The following is a 9,277-nucleotide window of genomic DNA, read 5'->3' on the forward strand; positions in this document are numbered from 1 at the left end:
TTAGGCCAAATATTTTAGGCCAAACGACGCGCTCCCTTTCGCGACGGGCGCAGCCGAGGACAATTGTTTTCTTTTCCTAGCCTAAGTTAATCTAAGTATGTAGGGGAGGGTCCAGGTTAGGGGAGGACCTAAGTGTGTCTCAGGCCGAAGCCTATACACTCTACCATGCGGGTTTTTAACCATGCAGGACAAGGGCGCGTGCATCGTGTGCTTATTGGGGTTTACTGGCCAGCCATGGCTGCGATTGGCGCCATGACTGACGCCCCATTGGTCGCCTAGCTTAAAGCTAGCTAATGTGACCCAGGTAAAACCTGCATAGACACAGGGAAAACCCTGGGCCGGTTCATGCGGGGATCAATTAACATGCATTACGCAAGCAGGTAACTACTGGACAAGAGGAAGAAGGGTCCAGGTAAGAAGAGTTGGAGGGGCTGAAAATCAACCTTGGTGGAGTTGGGAGCTTGGGCCTTGCGGCCCGCATTTAAGTTGGGAGCTCCTGGGTTATTATTAGCCAGGGGCGCATGCGCCCCCAGGGGCGGGCGACTTCACGTCAGCCCAGCCACAGCTGCCCAGGCAGCCACAGTTAAGACAGAGTGGGCAGACGAGCCAGTTAACCGGCTCGAACTGCTGGCTCTCGGAACGAAAGGCAGCCTGACGTTGCACCATCTCCATCTTCCTTCTTCAGGTCAACAGCAGTACTTCTCAAGCCAGGGTGGGGGGAGGGACCCAACCTCGCCACCCAAAATCCCCGAGACGGTTGAAGGTTGCGCCGCTCGAGGCTACTGCTGCCACACCTACAGCAGCCCCAGCTGGAGGTTCCTGATGTCTTCCTTCAGAGTTCCGATGCATTTCAATTCCGTTACGCGCGCAGCAGTTCACAGCTCCGCAAGTTCCAGCCCGCAGTTCGTCTACACTTCGCATTTTTGCAGCACCTCGAGCTCCCCTGCGGGCCTTCGCCGACGAAGCTGCTTCCTGCCACGCGCCGAGCTGCATTCAGGCTACCTTTCACACCGACAGCCGTAATAACGACTCCACAGGCCGGCCATTGGTCCGCGGACTGCTATTGGTTATTCGCAGCCACCCCAGCGAGATTGCAACTCTCGGGCTGGGCTCCCGTATCCGCCACCCGCGGGACGCGGTCGGTAGCAGTTGGCGCTGCTAGGCCGCCCCCAGCACGCACACAAAACCCACACGCACTGCCAGCCTTCGGTTACCCAATAGGTCGCAGGGAACTCCCAGCCAACAGCCCGCAAGAGAGATGCGCACGCCCCGAGAGACGACCACCGACCCGAGGACAACCGAAGAAAGCGTCGGCCGAGCAGAGCCGAACTCAGCCGAACTTAGCCGAGCAACTTCATTCCACCACAGTGCGCGTCCACATGACTTCCGCTTGGCAAGAGGTGAGCGGACACGAACCCTTCAGCCGGGAAGTGAGGGGAGGTGGCCCTCCATACCTGCCCGCGCTGTCGCTGACGCCCCGACCAGTCGCTCGGGTCAGCCAGCTGTGAGGCACTATGCAGAATTAGTTGACAGTAGCAATCCACATGGAAGGGCTACGAAGGGACCGCAGGAAACCGTGCATGACCAGCAGCGCGCTGGAGCGAGGTGCTGCTTCAACATGCAAATGTACGAACAGAGTGAAACTCGAACTAGAGACAAACAAGGCGTGGGACGAAGTAAGTGTGAAGGGCATGGCGAGGGACTGCCCTAGACAGCCCGGATAAATAGCGCAATGCTATCGGTGCGGGAAAACAAATCATAGGCCGTGTAGCGAAGCATGGTAATTTCTCAATTTCTGGAGAGGAATGTTCATGTGCGTGGTCTGCGAGGACAGCTTGGACAACATGGGCCTAGAGCAGCCAAGGCCAGTGCGCCGCATTACCAGAGTTCTCGGGCCAAGCACACGAAAACCTGTGTGTATTCATTCGTGCATGCTGGGGAATGATCCAAATATACTACATTACACTCGAGGTCTTCACATAGAGAATCAGCAGGCAACTGCGCGGGAGTGCTCAGGCATGGTGGTCCATGACGGGCGAGTGCCAGATTACTTGGGTCGACTTCGCGATGCGGCTCGAGTCCCGAATAGATTATGCCCGCGCACAACCAGTTGTCAACACTCAGCTGTTTTGCCGCCCACAATCTGCCATAAAGGGCATGGAGGAGTTCGTCCACGACAATATATGGCTCCACCGACATATGGCGACCGGGCTTCATGTCAGCGAGGTACTGCCCATCATAGTCGATCTTATGCCCCCACAATTACGCCCTTTCATGCGCGGTACATTGTAAAAAGGACTGGACTAATTTCTCGCAGTAGCAAGGGAAGTGGAACACGACATATAGAGCATGCGTCCGGCATGCGGACACAAGACACAGTGATGGGCCAGCTCAGCTACAGCCACTATTTCCCCAGAGAACACCATGGCGGTAGTTCCGTACGTGGCCTCAATGCCAACCCAGGAAAGGCCAGTCCCGACGATGGAGCCACGGCGATGGGACCCGACATGACAGAGCCTGACAAGGCAGAGCTGGCGGCAGCCCCGTCGGGAGGACCACCGCAGCAGACAGTCAGCAGAAGAGGAGCGATCACCCCGATGTCAGTACAGTTGTTCCGAGGAATACTATTGGCACTACGTGTGCCCCACCAGAGCAACCAGGTGGGGAGCGAGTGGTGCAGGACAGGCACTGTCAGGAAACACCCGAAAGGGAGCAGAGCTGTAGTTTAACAGCGCCCCCCTGATCGCACATCCAGCCACACCCATCTACCTGATGCCCCACCCACCTGACGTCGGCAGGGCCAACCTGCACCCCCACGACGGGCCTCACCCTGAGTCAGCAGCGAGTGCTACCAAGCATGCTACATCGACGGCGACCTCGGCAGCAGCTGCCGGGCTCAGGGAAATGTTGTCCCGACTAGGGCGCTAGGGGTTGGAGGGTGACGATCTGTCCGGATTCCAGTCCGGGTGAATGGGAGAGACCTGGAAGTGCTGGTTGACACTGCAATCAGCCACTCCTAAATCGCGGCACATCTCCTACCCAAATCTGAGTTAACACCATGGTTGGGGACAGATAAACTGGCCACCAGTGGCGCTAGCACCATCACAATGGGGTCACGAAGGTAAGAATCGACATCAGAGACTATGTCAGCTACATGTATGCTCTTGTGGTGACCGAACTGCGGGAGGATCTCATGCTAGAAGCTCCATGGCTCACCCAGGTGAGTGCCACCATTTGGATCCATGCTGGGCAGGTACATCTTGGCATGTGCGGTCGTTAGGCGATCTACAGATTCAGGTACCCCCCCTCCTCACCAAATTGTCCATGTGCAGTCACATTGTACCCACTTAGTACACCACTCTCATGAACAATGTTCTAGGCATTAGCCTCAGGTGTTCGTGGCCATGGGCAGACTGCATCGCACCACAATAACTGAACATTGCATTCCAATGCTATTGGTTTTGGTCCCCGAGAACAGGCGGCCATCTGTGAACAGATAGGCGAGATTCTGAGGGACTGTGTCATTTACCAGTACCTTCCCTTACAACAGCCAAATTGTGATGGCTAACAAGAAAGATGGTACTCTCCACTTCTAATAAACGCCACCATATTTGCCACTCTTGACCTCAAATCCAGCTACTGGCATGTGACAGTATGCCCCACCGACCACCCCAAGACATCCTTCACTGTGACATACAGTCGGCATTTTTATTTCTTCGCGATACCGTTCTGGCTGATGAATGCCCGCGTAACCTTCCAGGCTATGATGTCCCGCATCCTGGATGGCTACAATAGCAAATTGACCGCAGAATTCGTGTGGTACAGGCACCACCTCGAGTGCCAGCCATTCACTTTACACACGGACAGCCAGTACTTGCTCTGTCTAGACTCTGCACAGGGGCGAAAGTCAAAATTCACTCGTTGAGTCCTGATGATCCAGAACTTTTCCTTCACCGTCGAACACATGCCGGGAAAGGAAAACCAGTCGGCCAACAAGTTGTCCCGACACCCGGACCCAGCCAATGAGTTCCACGATGGGGTGGAAGGACATTCTTCCCCCCGGCGGCCCAGCACCCCGACGATACCACAGAGACACCTCCAGTCACACTGTACGCAGTGCACGGCCTTCACATGCCTGCTCCCCAGGAAGAGCATAAGCAGCAACATCACGATCTTAATACATGAGCTCGTCTGGACGACTGTGGCACCAGGATGATCCCAATATGCACAAATGGGAGGGACTACTTCAAACCAAATGTCCTGGCGCGAACCACAGTTGGCAGGTGTGCGTGCCCCCAGCCACGAAGCCGGCAATTCTTCACTACCTCCATGACCATGCACTGGCGGTCATCCCAGCGCAGATCAAACACTACAGGAAATTCGGCGGATGTTCCCATAGCCAGGTATGGCCTCTGATGTTCGGCAATACATATGGGCATGCCAGCAGTGCCAGCACGTAAGGTTCACCACCCATAGAGGGTAAAGCCGCAGGTTCCCCGACGTCCCCTTCCACACAGTGGCCATGGATATGATGGGGCAGTACCCATGCACATTGTGCGAACAGTGTTTCATTGTGTTGGTCATGGATGTCTTCACCCAGTGGGAAAAGGAGTTTGCGGTGACCAATGTGAAGGCCGGCATGGTGGTGGCCCTCCTGGAGCGAGAGGTTTTCCTGCTTTAAGGGTATCCCAGGGTACTGTTAATCAATAACTGGATACAGTTCACGGGGCAGCACTGGAAGGTCTCCTGCAGAAAGTGGGGAGTGAAGCACCACACCACTCTGACCTCCTATCCCCATGCCAATGCCATTGAGCGCCACAAATAAGACATCAAAACACAACTCGGGATCGGCTAGATGAGGAGTCCTACAAAGTGGAACATTTATCTCCACATTCTCTATTGTCTTCGGCGCCAGACCCACGTGGTCACTGGGCATATTCCCGCAGAACTGTTACAAGGCAGTAATCTCGCACTACCTGGGGAAGTTCAGACAGGAAGGACCATGGATCAGGCTTCAATGGAGGAGTTACAGGAGGAGACACGACTGCACCGAGCTTATTTCCACGCACTTCAACCCATCCAAACAACTCAGCTCCCAGCTCAACTAGTTCCAGGATAGACTATATATGATAGGTGCCATTACCTAATAGCAGGGGGACAACATTTGTCTGTACCTGGCTCCGAAATGGTCTACTCCACGTAAGCTGGTGGCCTGGCTTAGGCCCACCACATACTTGATCCGACTACCCAATAGACGCAAGGTCAAAGTGCATTGTGACGACATAAGACTGACTGACTGACTCACCCGGCACTCTGCTAGAGACAGCAACAACAGCCCTGCCATTTAGAGACATTGCAGGTGATCAACCCAGCCCTGTACCCAGCAACCAGAGGAATGCCAGGGCAGTATAACAGTTCCATGAGGACAGCTCATCTCCCTGGCCTCAGCACACAGCCTTAGAAACCCCGGCTAGGGACCACGTCGAGTCCGTGGCCCGTCAGCCATCCATGGGCAGACCACGTGGGGGGAGTCTGTAGGATATAGAACATCTGATAAATAGATTGAGCCCCAGGGACCGATCTCTGGTAGCAGAGAAAACTGCTTCAATCCAAGCCGAGAGGCCAACTATCACCAAGGTCATGGGTTCGGACGACCCGAGTGACTCGAATGTGGACCACCTACAATTAGTAACCTTCTTTGATGCACATCCAGCGAATGTATCTGACCGCAGCAGCGAATTTGAGCAGTGAAAGGCTGCTACATCCCAAGGCATGAGGTCCTGGTGAACAGGGCACGCACCATCCTGGTGGTGTTGCCAGGACGACCCGAGTGGAGTCACCATACAATTCCTCACCAGGGAAGGGGAAGTTGATAGAGCCAGACTCGTAACAATAGACTTGGATCGCGATGATGCAAGATCCACCCAACATTGGCCCCTGGTAAAGATCCGCCGATTCTCACGGCCCTGGGAGACCCTGAGATGACTGAGAGACTATGAATGGGCTCGCCCGGCTCTCGCCCGCATAGCCCCTGATGATCTTGAAAACTCCCCGAACCAGCCCTGCTGCAGTGTGACGCAGCTGCTGCCACACTTTGCCCTGTCATTAACACATCAGGATATACACGAGGGAAAGACTTTTCCAGAGCAAGCCTCTTTAGACTATGTTAGTACACACAAATCATCTCAATAATATAGTGAAGGAACAAAATTTTTAAATTTCAGGTGCCAATTTTCTGATATAACTTACATAAAAACATATCCAGCAATTTTGCTTGTATGTGTTTGCATTTTACAATGTATGTTCTCATATTCTAATACAATCCTTTTTATTTTTAATTTGTCAGGTCATATCTTCAATATGAAATATGTGAGAGAGAGAGAGAGAGAGAGAGAGAGAGCGACAGTTCTCTCAACCAAACATTATTTTGGAGTAGGTATATTTACTTATAAGAATCAAGGTATTGAGTGACCTACACTTAGTTTAATTGTGTTAATTAAATAACTATGCAATAATTATCACTAATAAATAAATGTACGGCCAATGGCCGTAAAGTTTCCCTACTTATTATTACATACTATTTATTTATTTATTTATTTTTTTTTTTTTTTTTTTTTTTGCATTTTGCTTGAGAACATACTCGAGAAAGGATTCCAGTTGACTGTGGCCCCACATTACAACCTGAATTTTAAAAAATAATAATTTTTTGTATTGCTTGGGCTACCGTTTGGGGCGTGTTTGACTATGGATCGTGATTGGTGGCTAATGATGTGTAATTTTTGTGAACGTTTGGTGAACTCTCTCATACATTTATGGAACAATGGTGTTAAGAATCCTTCCTAACATGAAGTTAAAGGTGAAACATCCAACTACCCACTGCTACACGAGCAGTTGGCTTGACCTGGGTTCTCCCCGTGCGCTCGCAGCCACAGACGGTGGTCGGATCCCTGGGCGGCGCGCTCAGTCTCTACCTGGGCGTGACCCTCATGATGCTGCTGGAGCTGGCGGAAGCGCTCTGCCGACTGGCCTTCTCCGTCGCCAAGCACTGCAGCTGCGCGACCCTCTCGGCCGTGCGAGGGTCCGTCCTCGGCCGCAAGAGACCCCTAGCGCGCCAGAGCACCGCCGTCGAGAACACGGCAGTGTGCCACGTCAAGGTCACAGGTGGGTCAGCTCGACCCTCACGTTGCCAATAACCTTTGAGGCCCACGCCTCGCCTCTTGCCAGTAGCGGATCCAGAGGGGGGGGGGGGGGGCTAAGGGGCTCAAGCCCCCTCCAAAAGCATCTGGGTCCACTATTGTTTTAGTGTTTGCCTTGATAAAGCCTAGCCTCAGCTGGGCCAAGCCCCTCCCAAACCAAAATCCTAGATCCGCCACTGCCTCTTGCTAAAGCAGTCCGAGTGGGTTAAATCATTATTTTGGTCATTCGCCATTGAAGGTTTACGCTGTATGTCATAAAGAAAAACCGAAGAACGGACAAAGAAAAATTAACACACACATAGGAAACAAGACAATATCAGCCGATGTCAAATGTTAAGTGTATAGACAGAATCCCGTGGTAAGGAATCGGCCAAAACAATTATCACAGCCCAGACGACACATAACATAACGCAGTATGTTCGTGCCTGACGACGAGAACAGATCTCAGTTCCCGAAACGTTTTTTCTCTTAAGAAGCCTACTGTGTTCTTCTGTGCTGTCGCCGTTGTGATGTCAGAATACCTGTTTAAACTCATGGCTGGGTTCGCTTGTGCGTCACTGTGTTGTAGTAGTGTTGTCCAGATTATCTGTTGTTGTTTGTCTATATTTACTGTTTTTGTTTCAACTGTCACATTTTTGTCAGCACACTGCCTTTCGTCTGTTGCTGTTGCTGTTTCACCTGTTTCTGTCGCTTCCGCGTAATTCTCTGTGCTGTCTACACATTTAACTTTGATATCGGTTGATTTGGGCTTGTTTTCTGTGTGTCTGTATCCTCATCTTTCTTTATCCGATATTCTGTTTTTTTTTATAGCATATAGTTCCAACGGTCAATGGCGTACCTACGTCAAAAATAATGATTTTAATCAATTCTAATGGGGCTGAACATAGATTTATCGCAAGTTGCCTTGAGCCAGGAGTTTTCCCCAAACGTTCGTCACCCCTCATCGACTCTATTAACTTCGATGTTGACAAGACTAAGCCCTAATTCTTGCAATCGCCTTCTTCCTTAGCTAAGAGACTTTTGAGGTTGTACTTCTTTGGGGGCGTTGAGGATAACATTTTAGTATGCAACGAAATGAATGTGCACCGTGCAACGGAAATTAGACTCCAGGGTGTACGCACATTTTGTCAACTTGTGTTTAAACGCTGCTTTCATGTTGTGTTATTAATAATTTTGATATAATTTCGTAACTTGTACCATGAAGAAAATAACCAAATATACTCAGAATGTTTGTGATTAGCATGAGCTTATATATAAAAGTGCAGATCTTCCCAAACGAACTTAAGTTGAATGAAAGTTTTTTTGTTATAAAATTGTTACTGTTAAATTTTAAATGTTGAACCAGTTTAATAACGTGAGTTTTTGTTTGTAAGAAGTGTTTACAGACTGAACTAAGTCATTTTAGCTTAAATAAATTTACATGCGTACATCTGTGTGTCGTATAAGGTGAGTGTTTTAAAATATTTGAGAATAGTTATTGTAAGAATAATTTTAAAAATTTTTATGCTAATGAAATATAACTTCTTACTCGCATCTGTAAGTATGAAAAATATACGTTTTTATCAAACATTTTTGGAGTTGTCTAAAGAGAATTTTCTGTGTCGTCTTTGTGAATTTTCTATTTAGCCTTGGCAGTGCCGCATACTTTGGCTTCTAAGTTATCTGTAGATTGTTAAATCAGTGCCATATTTAGCTCCAGCCAGCGCACGGGGCTAAAAGAGGGTCAGCGAGGTGTCAGGGCAACCGTCAGAAGCTCACTGGCATTTGAATTTACTCATTCGTTATTTAACTTTGATTGCGGAATGTTTTTTTCTTTATTATTTATCGTTACGTGTAAATTCAACCGAGCAATTCTGTCACTACGGGATATTCTTCAAATGTACGCGTTTATTAGTGCGAATAATGAGGTGAGTACGTGATGTAAACTGCATGTACCGCACATCGATAACAGTGTATAATCACGTGGATCGCAGTGTTAATTATTTCCGGGCGTGGATCGCACAAATCGACTCGGGTGCCGGTGCCATCGGATGATCTCGGCGTAAAGATGAAGACCTCGCTACACGTCGATCCGCGGCTGG

This window comes from Bacillus rossius, chromosome 5, assembly GCF_032445375.1.
Source record: "Bacillus rossius redtenbacheri isolate Brsri chromosome 5, Brsri_v3, whole genome shotgun sequence".
In the NCBI taxonomy this organism is placed as follows: Eukaryota; Metazoa; Arthropoda; class Insecta; order Phasmatodea; family Bacillidae; genus Bacillus; species Bacillus rossius.